The sequence below is a fragment of the Pelodiscus sinensis genome, chromosome 1, assembly GCF_052426305.1.
Source record: "Pelodiscus sinensis isolate ZL-2025 chromosome 1, ASM5242630v1, whole genome shotgun sequence".
NCBI classification, from domain to species: domain Eukaryota; kingdom Metazoa; phylum Chordata; order Testudines; family Trionychidae; genus Pelodiscus; species Pelodiscus sinensis.
This window is the reverse complement of record NC_143052.1, coordinates 336,887,862-336,914,951: the sequence shown is the minus strand read 5'-3', so window position 1 is coordinate 336,914,951 and position 27,090 is coordinate 336,887,862.

The window sequence follows — 27,090 nt, the reverse complement described above, 5'->3', positions numbered from 1 at the left end:
CACACACACACACAGAGAGAGAGAGAGAGAGAGAGAGAGAGAGAGAGAGAGAGAGAGAGAGAGAACGAACACACCAGTACATGAAGTTATCCAAATGTGACATAAATAGGATGTTTGGACAAATACATACTACAGCTGCCCACACTTGACCTAGGCAAGAGCACAGGGTTGTATCTGCAAACCAAGTGTATTCCATAAGAGGCAACCGATTGGCTTCATCAAGTGGTACATTTGGGGAGTCAGCTGGAGAAATGGCCAACCCTGTCTTTCACAAATGTCATTGCTTGAAAGGGATCCATCCTACAGACCTACACATGCTAGCGCCTATTAGGCTTATGAGCCTAAAGTATTTTGTTGCTTAGAGAAATAGACAGCAGGACTTAATCTAATCCCAGCACTCAATGGTTTGGATGCTGGGTGTTCCACTATAGTCTTGCTGGTACTTGTTCCTACGCATAAAGCAGTTGGCATGAATGGGTTGTCCTACCCCAAGGGGTATTCAAATTTCATCTTGTTAAGGCTATTTGTCTCCTGTACTTGGCCAAATTATGGAGCGGAAGTAATAAGGAGTTGCATGCACCTACAGAAGCGTGGTGGCATAAGGAGAGGCTTTATCCTAATGGTCAGGCATAATGCATCCTAGATTCTGGGAGGAATATGCGGAGCAGCTTGCTACACTTATATAAAGGTAGATGGAACAATCTCCCCCAAAGCCTCCTTTTGGGTTGCAATGGAACTTTGGCCAACTTTAGACATAGCCAAGAAGCAGAGGTACAAAACTGTTCTTGGGATTACGGCCTAAGGCTAGGATTTAGAAGTGGGGTAAAAAATGTTCACCCGTAACTACTTTTCAACAGAAAATTGGGATTTCAACTAGCTGAAGTTTAAAGTTCAGCTTCACTTTTAAAGGTGACTATAAAATTGGCACCATGAAGTTTCCATCTTTATTCTAGCTTAGCTATTCTGTACCAGTTTTATTCCATTTGCAAGTAAAGAGATGGGTTTTTTTTTCCCTAACTGCCAACCCTGCAAACACACACTGGGATCTGACAGTCAAGCTGTGTTCTTTCTGGCCTGAGCATCATTACCAGAAATAAAGATTTTTTTGCTAGGAGGTCTTTATTAGATGCTACAGAATGAGTCACACAGGTATGTGACACATGTGGCTCAGCTCGCTGACACAAGACCTGCCTATTCTTACTTACATTAATGTTCTGGAAGCTAAATTATCTGACCAGTCACTTTGCCCCCCATTTATGCTTCTGCTTTCTTCAATGTCTGCCTCATTTCTGGGCTAATGGTAAAGGCACAGTACTAAAATATAGGAGAACTGAAGACAATTCCCAGCTATGCCTCAGTTGTCTTGGATGACTTAACCTCTCCTGTGCCTCTGAAATGGGGACTCTAATTGCTTCTCTATCTCATGAAGTTAATTAATGTAAGGCTAAATTGATTCTTGTTTGGATATTATCTTCCTTATCACAGACGCATCTCCTGCATCTGCATCTGCATCTGCATCTGCAATTTCCCATTCATTTAGCACATAATAAAATTGGGAGGGGGCAAATCAAATGTGTCTCTCATTACACTTATTTTGAGCCTCAAAACTGTTCAGCTCAAAGTGAAACAAACCTTGTCTCAACCCTTCCAGGGGAGATTCACTATAGGGAGGGGGCGTGGCCTTCTTCTGAGACTGACAGAGGGACTACACTACACCCCCTGGTGGGTAGAGCTGAACCGGCTTCATTCCCCTCCCACTCCTCACCAGAAGAGTGGACCAGGAAATATAAAAGACAGCCTCTACAGCTCAGTTGTGTGAAAGCTGGGAAAGGGAGCAGACGTTCCTTGCTCACTGAAAAGCGCTGCACCAGCCAAGATCAGCAGTGCCAAGGACTCAAGGGAGGTGCCAGGGCTAATTACTGACCAGTACCCAGAAACTAGATCAGCATATTTCAGTGGGTTCCCCCAAAACCCAGTGGCAGAACCCTCTACCACTGTCAGAGCCCTGGGCTAGGAACTGGTAAGTAGGGTGAGCCTGGGTCCCTCTGCCCCCATCTGTCAGCTCCACTCCTGGGCTGTCAGCCTACCGACATTAAGCAGCATGACCTGTGTTTGTCTGCTGTCTAGCCCAGCCAGTGAGTCAGAGCCCTTAGGTGTCTCATTGGTCTTCCCCGTAGGGCCAGAGTTCATCGACTACTAATTCCCTAGTTGAGCATTGCACTTGTTGGCACATTGTAGTGAGGGTGTCTGGCCTCCCTCCAAGACGGAAGGAGAGAGATAGTCCCTCACATATCCAATGCACTTTGCTTTTTAGTTCCATAAGATAGTATATGTATTACCACAGCATCTCGGATCCTACCAGGCACAGCAACAAACTGCTCCTGTTGTGTCAGGCACATGCTGGTTGAGATTTTAAAGCTTTAGCATATGATGAAAGGCAATAGGCGTGAGGACAAACTGGGAACAGAGGATAAGGCAGTATCAGAGAAGCTAACATTTGGTGCAGTGAGGAGCATGCTCCTTATGGAACCAGTCAGTTCACAGAGCAAGGTTATCATCTCCTGATTCATGTTAGAAATCTCAGGACACTCTGCAATGTTTTTCATACTGTGATTTTTGGTTAAAACCTTTGATGCATCTTCAAAAGCACTGCTAAGTGAAACAGATGCTCAACTTTCCTTTTTCACCATATAATCAATAAGCCTAAAAGAGCGGATTCAATATGTGAAACTTTATAACGTCGATTATGTTTTAATTTGCAGTCTCAATTAAAATGATCTTTCAGCACTGTAGGGCCTCAAGCATGTGAATCACTCGTTTCATTCTGTCCTTCTGTACATCACAATGAGCACTTTCCTACAACATTGATACAATTGATTCATTTTTTTTAATATGCCCAAATTTGCAAAATAAATTGAGAAAGTCACAATCAGCAAAGATAGTAGATATTGCCCACAATTGTTTCTGCTTTGTTCCACCGACTTTAACAGCATTAACTTGGAGGAACAGGATTTTTCTGTTCAAAGTCTTCCTCTATCTCAGGGTATGTCTACACTATGTCTCAGGGTATGTTTCACGAGGAGTAATGGTAGTTCGGACTAGGAAGCCTAGTCTGAACTACCTAGTACGTGCCGCGTGTAGCCGCACGGCACGGAGTCCGCACTAGGACATTTAAAAATGGCGGTGCCCGGCTTTATGCAAATGAAGCCCGGGAAATTCAAATCCCGGGCTTCATTTGCAACTCTGGTTGCCTACATTACCACCCTAGTTCAAACTAGGGTGGTAGTGTAGACATACCCTCACTCTATTTGGAGTGATGTTTGGTGGCATCCTTCCATTACAATATTCATGGCCCAGTGCAAAATCTCTCTATTCAGGCCTTGACCATTTTATATGCTACTCATTAAAATTTTACAAGAGGTTTAATTATTGTTTGTGCATGCTGATGCAGACAATAATCCAATGGGTGCGTTAGCTAGAGGCTGGACAAATAAATATATGAACTGAGTGGAGCTCTGAGGATAATATTTTGTTTTAAATTATTAGTCTTGGAGACTTCAAATTCCATCTATTCTACTGGAGACGGATGTCTTTCCTCCAGGTGCACAAGGATATGAAGTGGCCTTTCTACTGTATGTGGGTCAGTGAAAGGTAAAGTTTGAAGTTTGCAATATTCCTATGATAGGGACATAGGACTGAAAAGGTCCTTGAGTCCAGTCCCCTGCTGCATCAGGCAACTCAGTCTCATAATCCATTCATAAATTCATTATATGTACAATGCTATATTATATATTCAGGTCTCAGACACTTAATTTCATTGTAAATTAGTTAATCAACCATGTGCGCATATGTGTATAAAAGATAATAAAGACTGAAAATACAGACCAATATTTTAATATTGTTAGGATATGTATGGTCTTAGTGCTTAAGGAGGCCCAGTTATGTTTCAGGACACCACACTGGTAGGTGCTGTACAAAACACAGGGCAAAAAGACAGCCACTGCCTCAAGGACCTTACAATCTAAATTCAAGACAAGCAGCAACAGGTGAATTCACACAGACAGACAAGGGAATACAGGGAAACAATGACACAGTATTGATCAGCAGGGCCAATACTGCTGGCCCAATATTAATAGGGCGTTACCAAATTCACAGAAGTGAAAAACATGCCAAATTGCATCATGAAATACAGTCATGTGTACTTTTAACCTGTACTAAACAGGGGACACTAGTATACCTCAAACTTGGGGACTGTCTCAAAATGGGGGATTACAAGATGACCTTACTTCTGAACTGCTGCTGGCAGCGCCACTGCCTTGAGCTGGGCTTCCTGCCAGCGGCACCACCCCAGCCACGCAGCTCTGAAGGCAGTGCTGTCACCAGCAGCAGTGCAGAAGTAAGGATGGCAGTACCATGACCCCCCTACAATAACCTTGTAACCTTCCCCACTACTCCCTTTTGGGTCAGGATCCCTGCAGTTACCATACTGAAGTTTCAGATTTAAATATCTGAAATAATGAAATTTATTATTTTTAAAATCCGACAATCAGGCAATTAGCCAAAATGGACTGTGAATTTGTAATGACTTAGCTATAGAGCAACAGCTGCCTTCCTGTTGTCAAGCACACATTTCAGCCACCATTAAAGTTGGGAGTATTTAGATCTGGAATATTGATTGAGGCCCATTTCTGTTATTTTTATAGCTACAGACCTGTTCTTGCATATTATAAACACTTTAATAAAATTCTTTGAACTTAAATGTAATTGTATACATTATAAATGCATACTATCATTTATTCATGGTATCCCTATCCTTTGGGAGCTGCTAAGACGCAGCTTAGTTGATGCTATTATGTAACAATGCTCTATCCTCCGCTTCATAGCTCTGGTTTTTTCCATGCTGCTTGCCTTTGCTGATCATCCTCATAATTAAAGTTTCTTTTGATTCTGTTTGGCACTTCACCATCTGCACATGAGGACACACAGTGGAACTGTCCTGCCTGCAACTTCGTACTATCCCCTAATTAAATGGCAATTAAATGGGAGATTCTTAATCACCCTTAATTTCCTGACTAAAAAGCCTGCACTTGTTTCTCTAGTGACTTCTTAAAGGACAGGTGTAAAAATGGAAAGTGACTCTGTATAAATGAGATTGCAGAGTTCCATATTTATTCTTTCAGTGACTCCAGAGCAGGTATGCTTAGTTTACAAGTCAAGCAATTATTTTTCTAACTGCCAGCAGTGGAGAGCTCACCTGGAATCAGGAAGTCAAGCTGTGTCCCTTGCTTCTGTATTTTCCATCTCCACCACTAATAAAGTCTCTGCAGTAGAAATGGTTGAGCTTTTCTGTTCAACCTACTTTTTTAATAATAGGAAACATTTCCTTGAAAAACACCAATGTTGCCAAAGAAATATCTCCTCTCTATAACGTTATATATTTTCCCCTTGTTCACATTATTGCAGCTGAAAACTTTTTCATCGAAAACCTGAATATTTTCAATTAATTTTTTGACAAAGGTTAAAAATATTGTTGAACAAATATTTAAGAGAAAAGAAATAGTTTCCCAACCAGTCCTTTTCCCGGAATTTAGGGCCTAATCCAAAGTTCAGTGATGTTAATGGGAGTTTTCCATTAACTTCAGAGGGGCCCCAGGCCAGTAATTTTGTGGATGTTTGATCCAGAATGAATCCAGCTCCCCTTTGCACAGTTGTATTGGCAGATATAAATGCATGTTATTAAGGAAGCAGGGCATTAAGTACAAGGCTGCTATTCTGTAGATTCAGGACATCTTGCTTTTAGTCCTCTGAGTTGCTACATGATGTTGAGCAAATCACTTCTCTTCTTCTTCCACCCTTTGTTGTCTTGTCTATTTAGATTGAAATCTCTTGCTGCATTTGTACAGTGCCTAACCGAATAGGCTGCAGAATTTAATTGGTGTCACTGGTTGCTATTGTAATCCAAATAATTATAATTATACATTCATGTATCAATAACAACTGCACTTCAAAGATCAGCTGGATTTTAAGATGAAATTCCAGAGCCCCTTCCATAGAAGAGCAATTGCAGATTCCTTTTGTCTGCTTAAGAACTTTTAGTGCAGTTAACGAGACAAGCAGAGCATACCTGAAGTATCCAGTATGCCTTGCTCTAATGATTGTCATGAGCACATATTCTCCAACTGGAACTTTTATTTCCCCATTCGCTTCTGTCAAAGGACTGGGTAGTCAAATCTGGGCATTGTACCAAGTGGCAGATGTACGTAAATGTAACACCAAAAGGCAGAATTGAACATGGGAACCTCTGGAGCTTAGAGCACGAGCCTCTCCAACATTTCCATAGTGAAATACTGAAGAGTTTCCTAGAAACTCAGAACCTGAAACTTAATAGTATGCAGAAGATTTAAATGTCATCAGAGGATGGCAAAGTGGGGTGTGCCTTCCACAGCATTCTCTGCATTTCAGTCCCATTGATTCTTAGAATTTAAGATAATCAGTCCATATCGATAGTATAGCTTCCACTCTTTCCCCTTTCTATTACTGTTAGAGCTAAGAGTATACAGTTTGCTGCCAACTAAAGGCATCTTTCTAACTGTTAAACCTTGTATTTATCTGAGACACTCAGGCCTGATCTACACTACAGTGGAAAGTTGAATTAAGACATGCAACTTAACTTAGGTTAATTATGTAGCTCATGTTGACGTATCTTAAATTGTGTTTCTGTGCCATTCATACAGCAGAAGGCAACAAGAGCAACTGCTCCCATCGGCTTCCTTACTCCTCATGAGGAACAAGAGTACTGGCGCTGACGGGGTGCCCTCTGAGCTCGATTTAGCAGATCTTTATTAGACCCACTACATTGAACCTCAGAAGATTGACCTTGGCAGCGTCAGTCTTCCACCTAGTGAAGACACGGTCTCAGAGTACATTTCTCTAACTTGCAGTAGAGTTCTGCGTAGGCATGAAAGCCTCTCTCTCACACAAACAGAAGTTGGTCCACACAAGATATTACCTCATCCATTTTGTTTCTCTAATATCCTGGGACTCATGGAGCTCCAGGGCATTCAAACGAACTCTCATTTTTAATTGCAGTCATTACTGGGAGAAATGCATTTATATCTGCCTCTCCTTTGCTGCCCACAGACAGACCAAAACATGTTATTAAAGAAACAGTGCATATCCATCCGGGTGAAAAAGAGGTAGGTTTCTTACTCGTAAGTCTAGGGCTCAAAGCCCTAGTGGAAAAAAGAAAAACAGTAAATAATTTCAGTAAATCAGACCAGTTGATCAGCAAGGAAGGCTAAATCAGGAGCTAGGTCACTATCTTAGACTTGGGGGACCTGCTTTCAAATCCCCACTTCACACAAGATTTCCAGTGTAATGTTGAGCAAGTCATTGTGCCTCAGTTTCTCATCTGTAAAATGAGGGTAATAGCACTGCCTTAGTTCTCAGGGGTTTTGTATGGATAAATACATTGCACATTGTAAGGGGCTCAGATACCACAGTAGTGGCAGCCATATAAATACCTAAGACAGATCAATAACAATCATAATGGTCCCTGCTATTAAGAGAATCTGAGTCTATGAACCCCTATGTCCCATGGTAATGGTTGAACCATTTTTGCTATATCTGAGTTGTCTCAAATGTAATCCCTTTCACTTCAGCTGTTTTCCCCATTGCACCTGAGAGCTGCAAGACTTTCCATGTGGTTTGTGGGTCTCGCACAATGCTGGCGGCTTTGGGCATGTTGAAACAATAGCATGAGTGAGCACAGGGAACTTACCTGTTTAAAGAACACTCATCTTTCAGATGCTACTGTGATGGGTGTAGGAAAAAACAGATCGGCAGCACCTGATATCTGTAAATCTAATGCAGGGAGGGAATTTAAGCTCAAAACCATCGGCGATAATACAGCAGTCAGGTAAAATAGCTCTGAAGATGGCTACAGACTGCATAAGAGGTGATATGTTGCTAAGGTTGCTTGATCCATGAGTCAAGGACAGAATTAACACTGTATTTTACATCATAAAGACATAGATCAGTGGTAGAAGTATCTCACAAAGTATTGGAGGCTTTATTAATGTCATTATTCTCCTCCTACTTCCCCAGCTTCTAAACCTAGGAACATCTCATTAAAGAGAGATGGATCAGGGAACATTGGGGAGTATGAGAGTACAAAAAACCCTCTAGTATAAGAGAAAAGGCTACACTGTCATCATCAAGATCATTATCAGCAGAAGCTTCAAATGCTGCAAATACAACAGAGCCTTTTCTGAGTGCTAATGAGCACCCAGATAGTCTGGCATTTTCTCACCACCTGAGGATGGGTCAGGATGAGGCTGACACACTCAATAAGCCCCTGCATTGGAAGGAGAATAGCCATGAAAAGGTGCCACAGATGTCAGGGAAAGATTTTTAAGTGGCTTTGGAAATGATAACTCATATAAAGACAGTTCTGGGACAAACAACAACAAAAAAAGATAGATGCTTATCTAAACTGCTTTCTGAAGTGCCGTGGGATAAAACCCTGAGTCACTTCATCCAAGACTTGAAGAGGTGCACATCAAAAGATGACAAAGAGTCCAACCTGAATCTTTCTCCTCCCATTTGGGACCGACCATCTGTACATGTTACTTCCTTTTCCTCGTGCTAATCGTTTGAATTTCTACAGCATCTTTAATGCAATGACCTCCAAGTCACTTCCCCAGTATTAATGAATGAAGACTCAGTATTTCAGCTGTTTCCTCTACCCAATAGCACTCTGGCTAATGACACTCCTTTGCTTCCTTCATGCTCATCTCTGTGTTTCCTCCCACATATTTCTGCTACATCCCTCCTTGTTTCCATTAGGCTGTAGTCTCATCTCTCAGATTCTGCTCTTTCAGAATAATATTGCCAATTGTCTAATCACACAAACCAAACATCCTGGCTCTGCCCTTGCCCCTCCCTTGAGGCTCTGCCTCATCCTTCTCTGTGGCCTTCTTCCTCCCTCACTTTTATGGGGCTGAGACAAGGGTTGGAGAGTAGGTTCTAGGCTAATAGATGAGGCTGATGGGTTCAGAGTGTGGGAGGGGACTGGGGTAGGGCTTCAGGGCATAGAATGGTTTGTGTGCAAGGGAATTTGGATGAGGGAAGGGGCTCAAGGCTGGGACAAGGGCTCGGGATACAGGAGGGGTTGGATTAGAAGCCTAATCCGAACTATCTAGTCCGTGCCGCGTGTAGCCGCGCGGCACGGGGTTCGCACTAGCCGGCTTTTAAAAATGGCGGCGCCGGCTTTATGCTAATGAAACCCGGGAAATTCAAATCCCGGGCTTCCTTAGCAAGTTCGGTATGCATACATTACCCCCCTAGTTCGAACTAGGGGGGTAGTGTAGACATACCCTCCAAGACTATTCTACTCATCTACTCTGCTCTTTCCCTTACTCATCATGGCTGTGCATGCTGACAGTGACCAGCATGGATACAAGCTGGGTTGTGCTGAAATCTCAGTGTCCCCTTACCTCCTAACACCCTAAACCAAACACACAAAACAGGCATTTAGGCTAGATGTGAGACTACATCAGTACTTTTGATGCAGTAATAGGCACAGATGCTCATGCAAACCCCAAGTCTATAAACAAACTCACACATAGGAGATGCCCTAATCATTTTGCAAACCAGGCAAGAAAACACTTGGTGACCCTCCTCCCCAACGTCTCCAGGAGAGTTGAAAAAATAAAGTAAAACAGCCAGACAATCAGCAGTGGGGCAAGAATGGCTGGCTTATCAATTAAAGCAGAGGCGAAAAGTGAGGGGCTGCAGCAAGCTAGCACCCTTGCTGGAATTTGACATCTATGATGACCATGCTGTTCACCTTTCCCGAGAACCAGCCTCATTAACATGTTTAATTTTAAGCTTGCAAATACTCTTGCTGAAGTCAAAGAGATTAATTACATTCTTAAGGTTACACATATGCTTAACGGCATTGCTTGATCAGGGTCACCTATCAAAGGTGTCAACACTATAGAGGAAGATTGAAGCTGCCGCTGTTGATTGTCCAGGGTTTGAATTAGTGGCCCAGTTAAGACAGCTAATTCAAACTAAGAGGGGAAGTCCAATTGATTCTGGTAACCCTGCTTGCATGAGGAGTAAGTGAAGTCGAAGGAAAAGTGGTCTTCCTTCAACTTCCTGCAATGTAGACAACGCCAAAAGCTGAGTTAAGGTACTTTAACTTCAGCTACAAAATTAACATAGCTGAAGTGTTGTATCTTAACTCGACTTTGTCCTGTAGTGTAGACATATGCTAATGGTTACGATTTTCAGCTTCTCCACCAACATTCATGTAAGCCAAAATCATTTTTCCAGATGCTTCTGAGAGGGAAAAATAGGGAATAAAAGAGTACAAACAGGATAACCAAATTGGGAATTGGATTTAGTGAATATGTTCCTGAAAATGTTTACTTTGCTCCAGAACCATCTGTGCAAAATGCTACTTCCAGTGGAAAATGTAGTGTACAAACTCAAACTCTGTTAGGGTATGTCTACACTACAGTGCTATTTCTAATTAACTTAATCTGAAATAGTTAATTCGAAATAAGATAATTCGAAATAACGAACCTACACAAAAACTAATTCGAAATAGCGTTTTTCTAATTTGAAATAGCGCATCCACATTGAGTGGACCCTGAATCGAAGGAAAGACTGGCCAGAACCAGTGCCAGCAGGGCATCAGGGTCGGATTTAATGTGCGGGTCTGCTGCCTCAGGCTATCTGAGGTCGTGCTTAAAGGGACCCTATCCCCCATCCCAGACAGACAGTTCTCAGGTTTCTCTGCTTGCTGGTCTACCTCGCTGAGGGACAGCAAAGCATTTGTGTCTCCACGTGCTCTGCTTGCCTTCACTCGGGACACCACAGCACTCTGCAACATGGACCAGACCTGCCCCTGGGGACTCTGCTGCATCTCGTGGACACATTGCCAGCAGCCTGGCTGCACTGTCTGTAGGCTGCCATCCGGGAGGACCATCGAGGGGATGTCAGGATCCAGGGGGTCCTGCAGGAGAGCTTCCATCCTGAGGAGCGCTTCTATCCTGAGGAGCGCTAACAGTCTCCCTGGTCTGCCCCAATGGTGGCTTGTGCCCCATTCCTCCCTCTCATCCTTCCACTTACCCTTCCATAGCCCCTCCTCCTGATGTCAAATAAAATGAATTTTGGTCTCAAAAATACAAACTCTGTTTATTTAACAAAACTGGGGGGGGTGGATGAAACTGTGGGGATATTGGGAAGAGCGGCGGGAGAGGGGAGGAGAAAGGGTGGGAGAGGGGAGGGGGAAAACTTGGAGGAGGGAGCTGGAAGGGGGAAGCAAGGGAAAGAAGGGGGAGGAGAAGCTCAGTGCTCAGGGGTGGGGGTTTCGCTGGGCCAACTGCCTCCCAGTACCGCGGGGGAGGGGGCCTCAGCATCCCCCAGGGGGATGGGAAGGAGGGTGCAGAGGTTGAGGTGGGGGGTGTGGAGATTGAAGAGGAGGGTGTGAAGGTTGAGGAGGAAGAGGTGGGGGGGCAGGATTGGGAGGAGGAACAGTAGCTGGGGAGGCAGCAAGTGCAGGACCCGCATGGGGCAGCACGTTCTGCAGCTGGGCCTGCAGATGGTGACAGATGGCACAACCCTGGCCAAGCAGCTCCCACTGGAACTCCTGGTTTCCTGCACATGCACCGGTGGCTGCATGATCTGTGCTGGCACTTACCTGGTATGGCCTCCCGGGACGACCCTGCTGACTCCGGTGCCAGGACAGCTGGTGGTGGCCCCTCTTCTGTGCCCAGGTCAGGGCCCTCAGCTCCCGGTTTGCTGCCTCTTGGGCTGGTGCAGACTGCCCCGCCCCCCAGGATTCGGTCGAGGGCGGGGAAGTAGGGGCAGGTGGCAACCCCTGCTGCAGTGCTGCCCCTGGTGGCCCTGGCATACGCCTGCCTGAGCTCCTTTACTTTCAGGCGCACCTGCTCCTGGGTGCACCTGTGTCCCGTGAGGGCCATGGTGGCCGCTATGCGGCCATAGACGGCGGCATTCTTCCAACTGGTGCGGAGATCATGGACATTGGGGGCCTCCCCCCACACCTCAATGAGGTCCATGATCTCCACAACACTCCAGGTGGGCATGCGCCATCTATGGCCCCTGGCTGGCCCCTAGGTGCTGGGGGTCTGGGCGGGGGATGGCAGGCTGCCACTGGCTGCCATTCTGCGGCCACTGGTTGAGGGCCTGTGACTGCTGGCAGGCCTGGCTCTTGCACATGCCCAGTTGCCAGACTCTACCCCTTTAAGGGCCTCAGGGCTGGGGGAGAGGAGAGGAGTTTTCCTGGTTTGGCCCAGAGTGTCCACCAGGGGAAACTGGGAAGGGCTGGAGGCCCCCTATTTTGAATTAAGTATCTATACAGCACTTAATTCAAATTAGCTATTTCAAATTTGGTGTTACTTCTTATAGAATGAGGTTTACCAAATTTGAAATAAGTGCTCCACTATTTTGAATTTAATTCTAAATAGCAGTTTGCATGTGTAGACCCTATGGAAGTTAATTCGAAATAACAGCTGTTATTTCAAATTAATTTTGTAGTGTAGACATACCCCTAGTTCTTTATGATCAGATATTTTATGAAAGAAAAGAAAGCAGCTTTTTTAGGATTATTACTTATACTTCAGAATAGTTTCTTCAATCACTGCTATAGGTAATGGAATAACTTCTAAATGATATATTCTTCAGTTTCACAATCTCTCCAGCTAGTATCTCATATGTGGAAAATTTACTTTAAGTTCCCTCAGTTTCATGAACATTGGTGTAAAACCTATAAGCATACTTATAACCTACTATTCTCACAACCCACATAAATAACCAGTTTCACATTTTATATAGAAGTTATGTCACTCCCACTAAAACTGGAAACTCCATTATGAAATTTTGCTGGAGAAGATGTAGAGTGATTTGACTTGTAGCTACATGAAATTGTCTTTTTGTTATTTTGGAATACATTTCTCTCCATTGTTCCATTCTGTTTGCTAGTATAGTATAGAAGTCCTTAGACATGCGTAATGACTCTCCAAATATGATACATTTTCCACTTCTCCCTGGTGCAGCTTAGATTGTTGCTAAAGGAAATGGATTAAGTGCTTGAACCATATACAAATTGTTTTAAAAAATGTGAGGAAGTTTGCCTCAGAAAAGCCACCCATGCTAAACAGTGACTAACATACGAAGAAAAATATAATCTTTCATTTTATATTTCAACATCAGGCCAACATTCTTCTTTACCCAACTGAATGAGTTATATAACATAACAAAGAGTAATAACCCAGAGAAGCAGGTATGTCCGAGATGTGAATTGGAAATATGTTGTCAGAGTTACATACTCCATTGTGTCACCTGATAAAATATGTGCAACAACACCAGCAAAAAGTTGCTAGGAGTTACACTTTTTGTATACTTGGTGTTCATGTGTTATTTGTGCCTTCATTGTTTAATCAAATCTTTTATTTTATGCTTTTGATGCATCATCAGTTGTACATCCAAGATCAATCTCATGTCTGTGTGTGTTCCATTCTGTTTATTTGTACATCTGCATCCCTATGCACATACAAACCCTCATGGTTCTTTATTCCAGTCCTGTCATTGCTCATTTATGATTAAATTCATCTTTCCAGACCAAGGTTCTGATATGTGTGTCTCCTGGCATGAAGGTCATTATTATAGTTCCTCATCACATAGTTATCTCTGACTTTTATGCTTGGCACTTCCTTCAATCAACAAAAGTTGGCCTTTAGATTTTGACAGGCACTGACTCACTCTTGTCCAAGCCATCTGCAATGGCCAATCATATGTCTTTACAGCAAGTGGAAATCAAAATATGTCAACAGAGATTGGGGCCTCAATGGAGTAGGCACAGTACATACACTTAGTGAGAGGTAGCCCCTGTCCCACAGAGCTTACAGTACATAAGAACGGCCATACTGGATCGGAACAATGGTATCTCTAGCGCAGCATCCTGTCTTCTGACAGTAGCTAGTGCCATATATTTCAGAGATTATGAACAGAACAGGGCAATTATTGAGTGATCCATCCCTTCTCGTTCAGTCTCAGCCACTGGCAGTCAGTGGCTTAGGGACACTTCCTTCAATCAACTTGTATACCTGACATTTGTGCTAATAGCCACTGATGGGCCTATCCTCCATGAGTTTTAATTTGTTTTTTAACTCAGCTAAACTTTTTGGCCTTCACAACATTCTTGGCCAAGGTGTTCCACAGGTTGACTGTGCATTGTGTGAAATACAGGGTACAAAATATATAGTAATAACAGAATAGATGGCTCTGATGGGGTAAGTACCACTGCAAGTGAATGATGGCATAGAGTCAAATATAGTAAAAATCTTAAATGACTCAAACTGTATCATGGAATGTCTATAGATTGAAATCCCAAGGTTGAAGCATAAAGAATATAGCAGTATAAATATACTATCTACCACCTGGACAGGATGATGACAAGGTGATTGCTCAAGGAGATTATGGAAGTTACTTAAGAGAAAACCCAACAGTAATGGTGAATTTTAACTATCTCTATATTTACTGGATATGGAATATCAGAGATATATGATGAAATGCAGAGCTAAAAATGTATGGGAAACATTAATGACTGGTTCTTGAAAAAACTTGTTCTGGAATCCACAAGGGGAGAGGCAAGTCTTGATTTAGTCCTACATGGTACATAGGATCTGATCGAAAAGGTGAATATAGCTCAGCCACTCAGAAAAAGTCATTATGATATTGTAAATTTAACATTCTTATATGGGAAAAATGCCAAAGAAACCCACCACAGGATAATTTAACTTAAAAGGGGAATTATTTTAAAAAATGGAGGCTAGTTAACTAGCTAGAAATTAAACAGAATGGTCACAAAAGTGAAATGCCTGCAAGATGCATGGAAAAAAATAACTGGCTCAAAATAAATGTATAGACAAACTAAAAAACAAAAATCCAAATAAGTGAACCACAAAATATTCAATATGGGTAAACAATAGAGTAAAAAGGGTGGATGGAGGCAAAAAGACATCTTTTAAAAACTGGAAGTCAAATCCCTACTGAAGAAAATAGAAAGGAACAAGTCAACTGTAAGGCTGTGTCTACATTGGCATCCTTTTCCGTAAAAGGGATGCTAATGAGACCAATCGGAATCGCAAATGCTGCGGGGGATTTAAATATCCCCCGCGGCATTTGCATGAACATGGCTGCCGCTTTTTTCCGGCTCGGGGCTTTGCCAGAGAAAAGCGCCGGTCTAGATGGGATCTTTCGGAAAATAAAGCCTTTTCTGGAAGATCCCTTATTCCTGATTTTAAGAGGAATAAGGGATCTTCCGGAAAAGGGTTTATTTTCCACAAGATCCCGTCTAGACTGGCGCTTTTCTCCGGCAAAACCCCGAGCCAGAAAAAAGCGGCAGCCATGTTCATGCAAATGCCGCGGGGGATATTTAAATCCCCCATGGCATTTGCAATTCTGAAGTGTCTCATTGGCATCTCTTTTCCGGAAAAGGGTGCCAATGTAGACACAGCCTAAAAGTATAATTAGGAAAATCAAAAAACAATTTGAAGACCAACTAGCAAAAGACATAAATTAACAATACAGTTTTCTTAAATTGATCAGAAGCAGAAAGCCTGCCCATGCTCACCAACAGAGGGGCAATGTGGGCAAATACCTGGGGCCCCATGTTTCAAAGGGGCCCAGGGCTCTTGGTTGCTGCTGTTGCTACTGTGGCAATGATGTCCTGGTTTCTTAAAATCACCATGAGTGCCTGGCACAGCGCACTCCAGGGAACTCTGAGGGCTGCCATGAGAGGTGTGTGTGGCGCTCTGTACTCCTGGTGGCTCCTGGGAGCATGGAGCCACTCCCTCCCACCTTGCCCACAGGCCCAGAAAGTCTGTCACCCATCCCCAAGTCTGCCCAATAATCAGTGGGACCACTGGATGATAGAAATGCTAAGGGGGCATTCAGAAAAGAAGCTACATGATTTATTTGTACTGGTCTTTACTGCATAGGATTGAGGACACCTGAGCCATTCCTTTTAGGAGACCAATTGGAGAAACTATCCCATATCGAGGTGTAGGAGACACAAGGTGGGTGAAGCTCTTCTTCAGGTCTGAGTAAGCTCAAAAGTTTGCCTCTCCCATCAACAGAAATTAGTCCAGTAAAAGATATTTTGTCACCTACCTCATCTTTCTAATTATCTGGGACCAACATGTCTACAACAATATTGTCTGCATGCCATATTGAGGTGTCAGTAGTGGTGGTTTGTGGAACAAATTGATACATTAAACAGTAATAAGTCACCAGGACCAGCTGGTATTCACCCAAATATGAAATTGCAGGCTACTAACTATGGTGTATAACCTATATATTAAATTAGTCTTTCTAACAAATGACTGCTGGACAGGGGCAGATGACCATTTTGTGGGGCCCAGGGCAGCCCAATTTCACGGAGCCCCCCTTTGCTACGGCGCATGCGCGGGGCTTCTTGAAGCACGGAGCCCGGGGCAGCCGCCCCGCTCGCCCTGCCCTATATCTGCCCCTGCTGCTGAATAACTTCAGAGATTCCTGTCATTTACAGGATAAGCCTAATTTCAGTGTCAGGAAAACTGGTTGAAATTACAGTAAAGAACAGAATTAACAGACACATAGATGAACAGAATATATTGGGGAAGGAGTCAACATTTGTAAAGGGAAATCATGCCTCACCAATCCATTAGAATTCTTTAAGAGTGTCAACAACTATGTGGACAAGGGTGATCTAGTGGATATAGAGTGCTTGGATTTTCAGAAAGTTTCGACAAGGTGCCTCACCAAAGGCTCTTAAGTAACTTGAGCAGTAATATCCTCACATTACTCATAAGAACATAAGAATGGCCACACTTGGTCAGACCAGAGGTGCATCTAGCCCAGTATCCTGTCTGCCAATAGTGGCCAATACCAGATGCCCCAGAAGGAGGGAACACAGCAGATAATCCTCACATGATCCCTCCCCTGTCACCCAACTGGTTAAAACACGGGAAACAAAGGGTAGGAATAAATGATCAAGTTTCACAGTGGGGATGAAAAAATAATGGCATCTTCCAAGAATCTGTTCCAAGATCAGTGCTGTTCAACATTTTGCTAAATGATCTGAAAAGAGGAGTAAACAGTAGGGTGTCAAAGTTTGCAGATGATACAAAATTACTGAAGATAGTTAAGCACAAAAAAGAGTGCAAATAATTACAGAAATAGCTCACAAAACTGGGTGAGTGGGCAACAAAAAGCAGATGAAATCTAATGTTGATGAATGCAAAGTAATGCTCATTGGCAAATATAATCCCAGTAATACTTACAAAATGATGGAGTCTAAAACAGCTGTTACCATTCAACAATGTGATCTTGGAGTCATCATGGGTAATTCTCTGAAAACATTTACTCAATGAGCCTCTGTACTCAAAAAAAAAACCTTACAACACTAAAAAGCATTAGGAAAGAGATCATTAATAAGGCAGGAAATATCATAATGACACTATGTAAATTCATACTACACTTACACTTTGAATACCTTGTGCAGTTCTGGTCACCTCTTCTCAAAAAATGTATTAAAACTGGAAAAAGTACAAAGAAGGGATAAATATGGGTTAAAGATATTGAACAGCTTCCATGTAAAGGAAAGTGGGATTAAAAAGCCTGGGACTGTTCACTTTAGGAAAGAGGTGACTAAGGTGGGTTATAATACAGAGCTATAAAATCATGAGTGGTGTGGAGAAAGCGAATAAGCATTTGTTATTTACCCGTTCACATAACACAAGACCCTGGGGTCACCAATGAAATTAACAGGCAGCAGGTTTCAAATAAACAAAGCTAGTACTTCTTTACACTACATACACGCAGCCCAAGGAACACATTTTCAGGAGTTGTTGTGCAGGTCAACATTACAACTGGGTTCACAAAGAATTAGAATAGTCCATGGAGGTAGTAGAATGAAGAGAAGAAAATGGCCAATGAAGCATTGACTCAATATTAATCAAATGAAGTGGACAGAAATACTGATGGTAACAAAAACATAGCTGGAGCAGTTGAAACTGATAAAGTAAAAAACATAATGAAAAGCAAGATAGTAAGGAGTTGATCTGGTGCCTGCCTAAGAACTTATTTCATTGTGTTTTGCTTTTTTTCCAGAAAAATAACTCAGGCTATGTCTACATTATGGGTTTTTTCCAGGTTATCTCTGGTATCCTGGAAAAACTCCGCTGCGTCCAGAGAACATGTCTGCTCTTCTGCTTTTTTTTGCAGAAGAGCAGTTGTGCTTTTTTGGAAGCCCTGTCTTTCTCTTCCGATGAAGAAGAAGGGCTCTTCCGAAAGCGGAGGCTTTTCCAAAATTTGGCCCAATACTGATGGAAAATTTCAGAAAAGCCTCTTCCGAAAAAACTAGTGGAAAAAGATACGCGAATTGCTGAGCGCAATTTGTGTACCTTTTCCCGATAGATCATTGTAGTGTAGACATAGCCTCATTTAAGTAACTGTGAAACTGGGTGGGGAGTTAATATCTTTTATTGGACCAGCATCTGTTGATTAAAGAGAAAAGCTTTCAAGCGTGCACAGAGCTCTTCTTCAGGTCTGGGAATCATATTCAGGGTGTCACAACAAAATACCAGGTGGAACAGATTGCTTAGCCTAAATAGCTCTCACATATTTCAAGAGACCAAGGTAAGTAGGCCCATTAACACCCCTCCAGTCATGGGGGAAAAGTAGAGGGAGGGAGACATTTGGAAGTGGGAGATTAATGGATTATGGATTGTTGTAATAAACCATAAAATCCAGGGTCTTTGTTCAGTCCATGATTTTTAGCGTGTAGCAAAGGTATGAATTTAAGATCCCAGGCTTGTCTTTTGAAAGTGTTGTGCAGGTTTCATTTGCAATTGAGGATAGGTCAGATATAAAGAAATCACTTTGTGACAAGTGTTCACCCACAAGTGATATGGTGTTTTTGTCATTTATCTTCTTCCTCTGTAAAGTCATTCAATAATGTAGTGATTGTATGATTTCATCCACATAGTTGCTATTGGGGCATGAGGTTCTCCACATGTTTTCAGAGGCATGTGTAGGACCCATGGATCTTGGAAGGGATATGGATCATGCAGCAGTAGAGATAGGTCTGCACATTTTACATCTGTTCTGGCAGAGTCTGGTACCACTTTGAGTTGGTTTGTGCTGGTATGTGGGGAGCTCGCTTCTGATGGTGTGCTTCAAGAGGTTGGGAAGTAGCTTCTGGGTCAAAAGAGGAGATTTCTTTTAGGATAGGGTCCCTAATGACTATGGGATGTAGTTGTTTGGTGATATCCTGCATGGGTTCCTATGTGCCGTAGTAGGTGACGGCTATAAATGTGTGGACAGAGGAAGTTTCTATTCCTGTGCAGTCTTTGACGCTGATGACCTTAGCTGGAGTTCCCATAAGACTGAAGTATATGCCAGGAGATATGTTTGCAGGATAGCAGGTGCCTTTTGAAAAATCAACTCAGGGCAACCTGCCATTTTTGGCAGGCTTGAGTATGGTCATTAGTGTGAATATCTGATCTTAGTCCTGGAGGAATTCTGCAATATTACTATGGTGCCAAATGAAACAATTGCAGAATTCCCCCAGGATTATTGTTTTTGCAGTTTCTCTTGGTCCTGCATCTATTCTGTTTTTCTCTAAACTTTGCCTCCACTGTTTTTTATCCTGGGTATGACACTGCAGAAGGCTTTACTTATGACAGAGAGCAGTGCAACTCATTTCCAGTTGTTGTAGTCAGTGAGATTGTCCTTTTGGGGTATTCTGACAATGATTCCCTGTTTCCACTTGTCAGGAGGGGGGTTTCTTTTCCTCAAATAATCATCCAGAGCATTCAAGAGCTCTGTTGGCTTTGATAGGACAATGCTATCAAGAATTTTTAGCATTTCTGCTGTGATTTGGTTAACACTTGCCACTTGCAGCTTTTTGATTGCAGCTGTTCTTCAGACATCTCTACTGATCTGGGTGCCAATGTCACGTTGACCAGCTTTGTGTTTTGCTGAAATGTGCTGCTGAATTGAGTCTGGGACTATGAGCGACTTCTCTGAAATGCTCTGCCTATTTCCTGTTCTACCTCAGTTGGAAACATTTTTCCACCTTTTTTTTTATTGGCACATTTCCTGTTTTGAAATTTTTCCATAGGGTTTTAATTACTTGGTGCATATCTCTGTGCTGTTCAGTCAGCAATAGTCTCAGCTGTGAGGCGCTCAGCATCTCTGCTTCCCTTTCCTTGTGTGGTTTTTGACTGCTTTGTCTGGCTTTTTGCCCTCCTCCTTTGCTTTTACTATTTTAAAAGTATTTCATTGGTCTTAGCATGCAGGAGTTTCCCTAACAGTGCTATGCTTCTCCTCCTCTCCCCTCTCCCCCGGTGAGCTTCTACATCTGTGGGCTTATCCAATTCTTGCTCCATCAATATTGATATCCAACTGTGACTGCTTCAGCCTGAATCACTTAGTCTCTGAACATTACCCTTTTTATTTCAGGCCCTGTCTGTCTTTCACCTTCCTCTGCCTCTGGCAGCACCCCCCATCTGTTCTTTAGTTCAAATTGGAGTTTCTCATTGTACTTTTTTGTTTTGAGGTTTGTACTGTTGATTTTCTTCATCACTTTCTGTTAAAGTTTGTCTTTCTCAATTTTAATTGGAGTTTCACAATGCAAAGATCGTGGCTGCTGCTGGCATCTGCTGCTCAATATGCTTTGTGTCTTGGACCAGTATCTCCGGCTAATGCACTTGTAGGCTATCTGATTTCCCACTTTTCCATATGGTGAACTCCATGTTTTTCTGTATGTCTTTGTGGGGGAATGGAGTATGTGCAAGAACTCAGCCTGGTACTGAGCACGATTCAGTAAGTCTGTCACCATTTTAGCTGATGATCTCCAGCTGATGGTACCCTATTGCTATTTCTTTCTCTCTTTTTTTTTCACCTCCTACTTTAGCATTTATGTCACCCATCACAACAAGGAAGGCATGTTTTGGTACCCTGTCAATCACATTTTGGAGACAATCATAGAACTCATATTTATCCTTGTTGCTAAGTTCCTCTGCTGGAACACAGCACTGAATGATTGACATCTTTAGGAATCCAGCATGTACAATGTGGTGGTTGATCAGTTCCCAATAGGTGAGTGATGTTTCCACAGCATCTGTCTTAATGAGCGCTACTCCCTTTGAGTCTTTGTTGTCACTATGTCCTGAATAAATGAGATGTCTCTTCCCTTGCTTCAAGCACTTATCCACACCTGTCAATCTGTTTTCACTGATGCTCAGAATAGCTGTCCATCTCCTCCATCACCTGCGAGATCTGTGTTGTTTCAAACATTGTGCTCATGTTCCAGTAACCAACTTTAAAGTGTTCTCTTGTTTCCACCATCAAACTTTTTGGGGGTGTGGCCTTCTAGAGACTGGCATTCACTAGGGGCCTTGATGCAGGATGAGGGGCTAACAGGGCTCTCTACTAAGCAGCCTACTTAAGAAGGAATAATTTCCTATTTGTGTATTTCTCTTCTGCAATATGAATAGGTTTCATGGTCTTGAACAGAGGCATCTGAAGAATTTTCATTATGGATCATTTATGTAACCAGTTATTCTTTGCATGGGATCTGTGGACAGATTGTGTTTTTCTCAACTGGTTTATACTTTCTGTGAAGCTTGTATCTTGTTCAGCAGGAGTTCACTGCAAATATTGGAAGTGGGAAATTCAAGCTGCTATGACATGTAGGTCACCTGAGGTATTCCTACTATCTACCTGGAGGAACAGAACTCTGAGAATCAGGTTTCCAATGCAGGCATTCACTTCAAGATTCACTTGCTGCAGATCTATTTATATAGCAGCACAGTTTTGGCAAATGTTCTTGTAACATTTTGGGGAGTCACCAGATGGCACTAAAACATTGTGTGGTGCCAAAAGTCATTATATTTCTTGCCAGCAAAAAGCAAACTCATTACTTTACAATATCATCTCTCCTTAGTGACTGCAACCAGGACTGCTCTTCCTTCTCTGTTCCACTGAGTTACAGACAACTGCACATGCTCACTGAATCTCAGAACAGTAGGAAGAACGTAAAGAGGCAAACACATACCCCTTAGCTATTGAACCAATTGCAATATTATTAGCATAACTTTAATAGAAAGGTTAGGTTCCTTTTCTGGAAACTTGAGTAGGACCAAAAAAATCCCATTTTGCCTGTTTGCCACTTCTGTAAAGGCTCTGTTCTGTTACTATGAAAATACTCTTTCATAGCTGAAAAGAGGTTAAGGCCAGAAAGGGTCATTTAGGCTGACCTCTCATACATAACAGGCTGTTAAATTTCACCCAGTTACCTCTGCATTAAGCACAATTACTTGTAAACACCATCCCCAGTTTTGCTTTCCCTCTCAGCTTGATTGTGCAACAGAAATCGGCTCATGCTGAGTTGTTTAGATATTCACTATTAATATAGCAGTTCATTTATGAATTATTAATAGATTTACAATAATTTTATTAATGCTTGAGAGCTCATAGAGTGGGAAATTCTCTTAACTATCAACACTCATAAAACAAGACAACATTTTCCTGAGAATAAAACGCTTCCTACACACAAATTTACCCTGGTGCAGTGAAACCAGTGGAATACCTAGCAAGGATATTGTTATTTCTGTTTCAGGGGGCTTATTTTGATCTAATTTCAACCTATTTGACTTAAATTAAGCCAAAATACATTTTATAAACCGAAATAAGAGCATCCACACTGTTTTTTGCACATAATCAGTTTTTTAAAAATTACATATTAAGTTAAACTGGGCCAACTCTACATGGCAACATGGCCTATGATAGGGCAGTTGCCTTGCACTGGCCCTCTAAGGGCAAAATCCAGTCCTGATTGAGGGCTGAGAGAGAAGCCCCAGCTGAAGTGATTATTGCTAATTAGGGGCCAGCTGGGGGGCTATATAAAGAAGGGCTCCTGGTAGGAGAGAGAAGGACTTAATCTGGCTGGAGAGCAGGAGGGACTTGGCTGCCTGGAGGTAAATCAGGGCTCTAACACAATATATGGAGATATCCCTTTCTCATAGAGCTGGAAGGGACCTTGAGAGGTCATCACATTCAGTCCCCTGCTCTCATGGCAGGACCAAGTACCATCCCTGGCAGATTTGCCCCAGATCCCTAAGTGGCTCCTTCAAGGATTGGCCTCACAGCCCTGGGTTTAGCAGGCCCATGCTCAAACCACTTAGCTATCTCTCCCCTCTGACAAGGGGGCTGGAAAGGAAGGGAGAGTAGGGGAAGCTCTGGTCAGACAAGCTCTCAGGCTGCAGGGCCTGAGGCCAACCTGAGTGCAAGAAGGTTGCAGAGCACCACCTAGGTTAGGCAAAAGCAGCAAGTCCACACTCCCTTGCCAATGATGAGTGGCCATTGCAGACTGCAGTTTGCCCCTGAAGCAGGGGCTAGATGAAGACTGGCAGTGGGTCACTGAGGCAAGGGGGGTATAGGGGAAGTGGGTGTTCCCTAGGAGGGGAGGACCCTGGAGTGCAGAGACTGATAAACACCTTCCAGAAGAGAGTCAAGTGACACTGGAGTGGGCAGTGCCAGAGGGCAGTGTTCTGAAGAGGACACTGCAGTCCAAGCGGGCTGTGGGTCTGGACCAGAGAGTGAAGTGAGGACACAGGAGACACCAGCCAGAGGGAAGCCAGCAGACAAAAGCGAATCCCTAGTGCTACCACCCGGAGGTGCCACGGCGGAGAGTCCACCCTGTGACCAGCTCTTATTCATTTTCTAGTCTACCAGAGACAACTGAACTCTCTTAAATATAAAATATCTTTGCCCCACCCTAATGCTGAAGCATGCAATGCAAGGAAACAGGCCAGGTAGCATAGTCTGTGATAACACATGTGAACAACTGTTTTGCCATACATCATATCATTTTAAAAAATAATGGTTCATCGTTCCAGCCAGCTTAACAAAGGGGAAGGAGTTCTTTCCCACATAAAACGTGACTGGGAGAGTTGGGTGAAAAACAGGATTATTTTTCAGGAAGATTTGTGGCAAAAGACACACATCCTTTTTCAAGACATGAATTTGATTTTTCCTCCCCTTCTTACGGTATTCTGAAACACTCATCCCAGCGTCACGCATGGGAGTGGCTGAATCTTCCTTTTTTCTCCTCACATTTATTTTATTGGCTTCATCCTCCAATTCTCCCCCCATCTGATTGGTTAGTTTTGCCTACCAGTCATGTTCTGAATGACACCTGAATTGTAAACTGCCCAGGGCAAGACTTGCTTTGTCATCTGTTGGTACTGTGCCCAGAATAGAGGGGTTACGCTCCTTGATTGGGATTACTAACTACATAATAATAATTAATAGTGAAAAAGCGATAGCAGTGGTTAACTCATGACTATATTCAGCAGAAAAATCCAGCTACTATCACTTATTTCTTGCTGTATTCTAAAGGTCTGTTTTGCAAGTAGTTTGTTGGCAAGTAGTTTGTATGATCTGATTTGCCAGAGTCTTATCTAATCATTTACACCCCACCCTCCAGTGCTTGACTTGAAGTATAGGCATGTGCCTAAGGGCCTGGTCTCTGGAGTCATATGTTGACATCAGAATCAGATATTTCACCTTAACGGAAAAGTTTTTTTTGTAAAAACTACGTTTCTATTTCTCCTGGTTATAAAGGAAAGTTTGAAAATGTCACCTGACTACAAATGCTGTGGTCCTGTCTGCCTGCATCCGCAGGCAGCAGACATGTTGCAGCGGAGAGAGAAAGCCACCCAGACAAACAATCACCATCAGAGCAGACTCAATCCTGGCTGGTGGGGAGGCTACACACCACTCACCCAGCTAGTGCTCAGGAAGCAAAGATCCCCTATTGGAGAGCATTCCACACACACACAGGGTGTTTGCTGGAGAGATGATGGTGCATCTTTTGTGCAGACTGATAGAAGCTGTGTCTCCTCAACCGCTGTCCAGAACTCAGCAAGGAGCAGTGCAGCTTGGAAAGCACATTTGCTAAAGCCTGTGCAAAGAGGAGCAACAACATTCCCTTCATGATTCAGTCCCTTGACTCCTGTTCTTAGAAAGCAGGGATGAGGCCACGCCTCAGGAGGTAGGATCATGGCAGCAGGGTCTCTCCTACACTGCCACGCATCACTGTAGTATGTCATCACCTTCCAAATAAAACCAATAACAAAGTCCCGAGTGGATTTCTTGGAGTCCCTGACAATTCTCTCTTCTCTAGGTATAAACACTGCTTGTAGCAGGGTGATGATTTATAGTTTGTGAGTTTATTTGGAAACATTTTCATTTTAATCTTCAGAAGGGGTTTTCCTGTATGGTATTTTTTTTTCTGGGAGAGTGGCAGTAGGAAGTCAGTGCTTTTGCGGAAATTCAAGCGGCCAAGTGTAGACAGCTGGCAAGGTTTTTCCAGAAAAGTGGCTGATTTTCCAGAAAAACTGGCCAGTCTTGACACAGCCTAGGTGTTTAAGACTCCACTTACTGGAGCATCATAAACATTAATTAATATATCCTCACTCTCTGTGTTGTAAGGAAGGGCTATTATCCTATTTAACAAAAAGGAAAACTAAGGCAGGAAATGTTTGACTTGTCACACAAGGTGCTGGTAGAGGTGGGAAGTGAACCATGGTCCCCTAAAGCCAGTCCACAAGAACATTTTTGTCTCATGAAAACTATTTCCTCTGAGGAAGGGGGTTTGTCTGACTCGTGACTGGGACTGAAATGCATTTAGTTGTGTGAGAAGAAAGCTCATGAAGTGTTTTGCATTTCCTGTGTGTGGCATAGTGGCTAATGCATTGGGATTCAGGAGACCTGGGTTTTAGACCTTGCTTGGCTGCACAACTTTGGGCAGGTCACTTCACTTCCTTGTGCTTCATGTTTTCCATCTGTAAAATGGGGATAGTGATAGTTACTTGTTGGTAAAGGGCTTTGAGATCTACTAGCAAAACCCCCATATAAGAGCTAGAAGATACAGTGTTGCTCTTTGAGGGTATGTCTGTACTATGCGCTCTTTGAGGGTATATCTGCACAGATAGGAGCCTGAAACACATTTAAGGCCCTCCAGAAGGCAGGGCATCAGGACAGTAGTCACCTCCTGTAGCTGCAGCCTGAGACTATCTGAGGCTCGTGCTTAAAGGGATCCCTGTGTACAGCAGTGTCTCAGGCTCTTCATCTTTACCTACCTCCTTGAGGGACAGCAAAATCATTTCACTGCCTGCTCTGGTTGCCCTTGTGGACACCACATCACTCCAGCCATGGAACCGGACAGCAGTCACCAGCTCTTACACCTGCTGCCACGTAACCTGGTGTAGTAATTGCAGGCTGCCCTCGTGGCGCTGCAGGAACAGGATCCACCGTTCCCCTGAAGGGAATCTCCTCTCCTCTCTCCATGGGCTGCTCCCTGTCCTTCCCGGCCCCACTGCTTTTGGCAATGGGACACCAGTTCTGACTTGGTGGGACTGCATCGTCGTGAAGTGGTGGGACAATCAACAGTGGCTCCAGAACTTCCAAATGCAGAAGGACACCTTCCTGGAGCTGTGTGAGTGGTTACCCCTGCCCTCAGCTGGTGGGACACCCACATGCGATCTGCCATCCCCCTCAAAGCGGGTCACCTTCACACTTTGGAAACTTGCCACGCTGGACAGCTACCCTTCTGTTGGGAACCAGTTTGGTGTGGGGAGATCCACTGTTGAGGCCGTGCTCATGCAGGTGTGCCTCGTGCTATTGTCCCAGAACTGCTGGAATGGGGCTCCCTACAGAAGTGGGGTGGGGGAGAGGGGAGAGCTCCCTCTCTGGAAGGTTTTTCAGTCCCACTTTCACAAAGCCCTGCCTGCATTGAGGTTTATTCCTCCTGCAATGAGGTTTTACAGGTGGTTCGAACTAGGGCTTTATTTCGAACTACCAGGCCCCTGCCATGTATAGACGCAGGCAGTTAGTCTGGACTTGTAAATTTCAAAAATGGAGACCGGCCAGGAAGATGCAAATCAAGCATGGGATATTGAAATCCCGGGCTTGATTTGCAACTTCGAATGCCTACATTAGCCT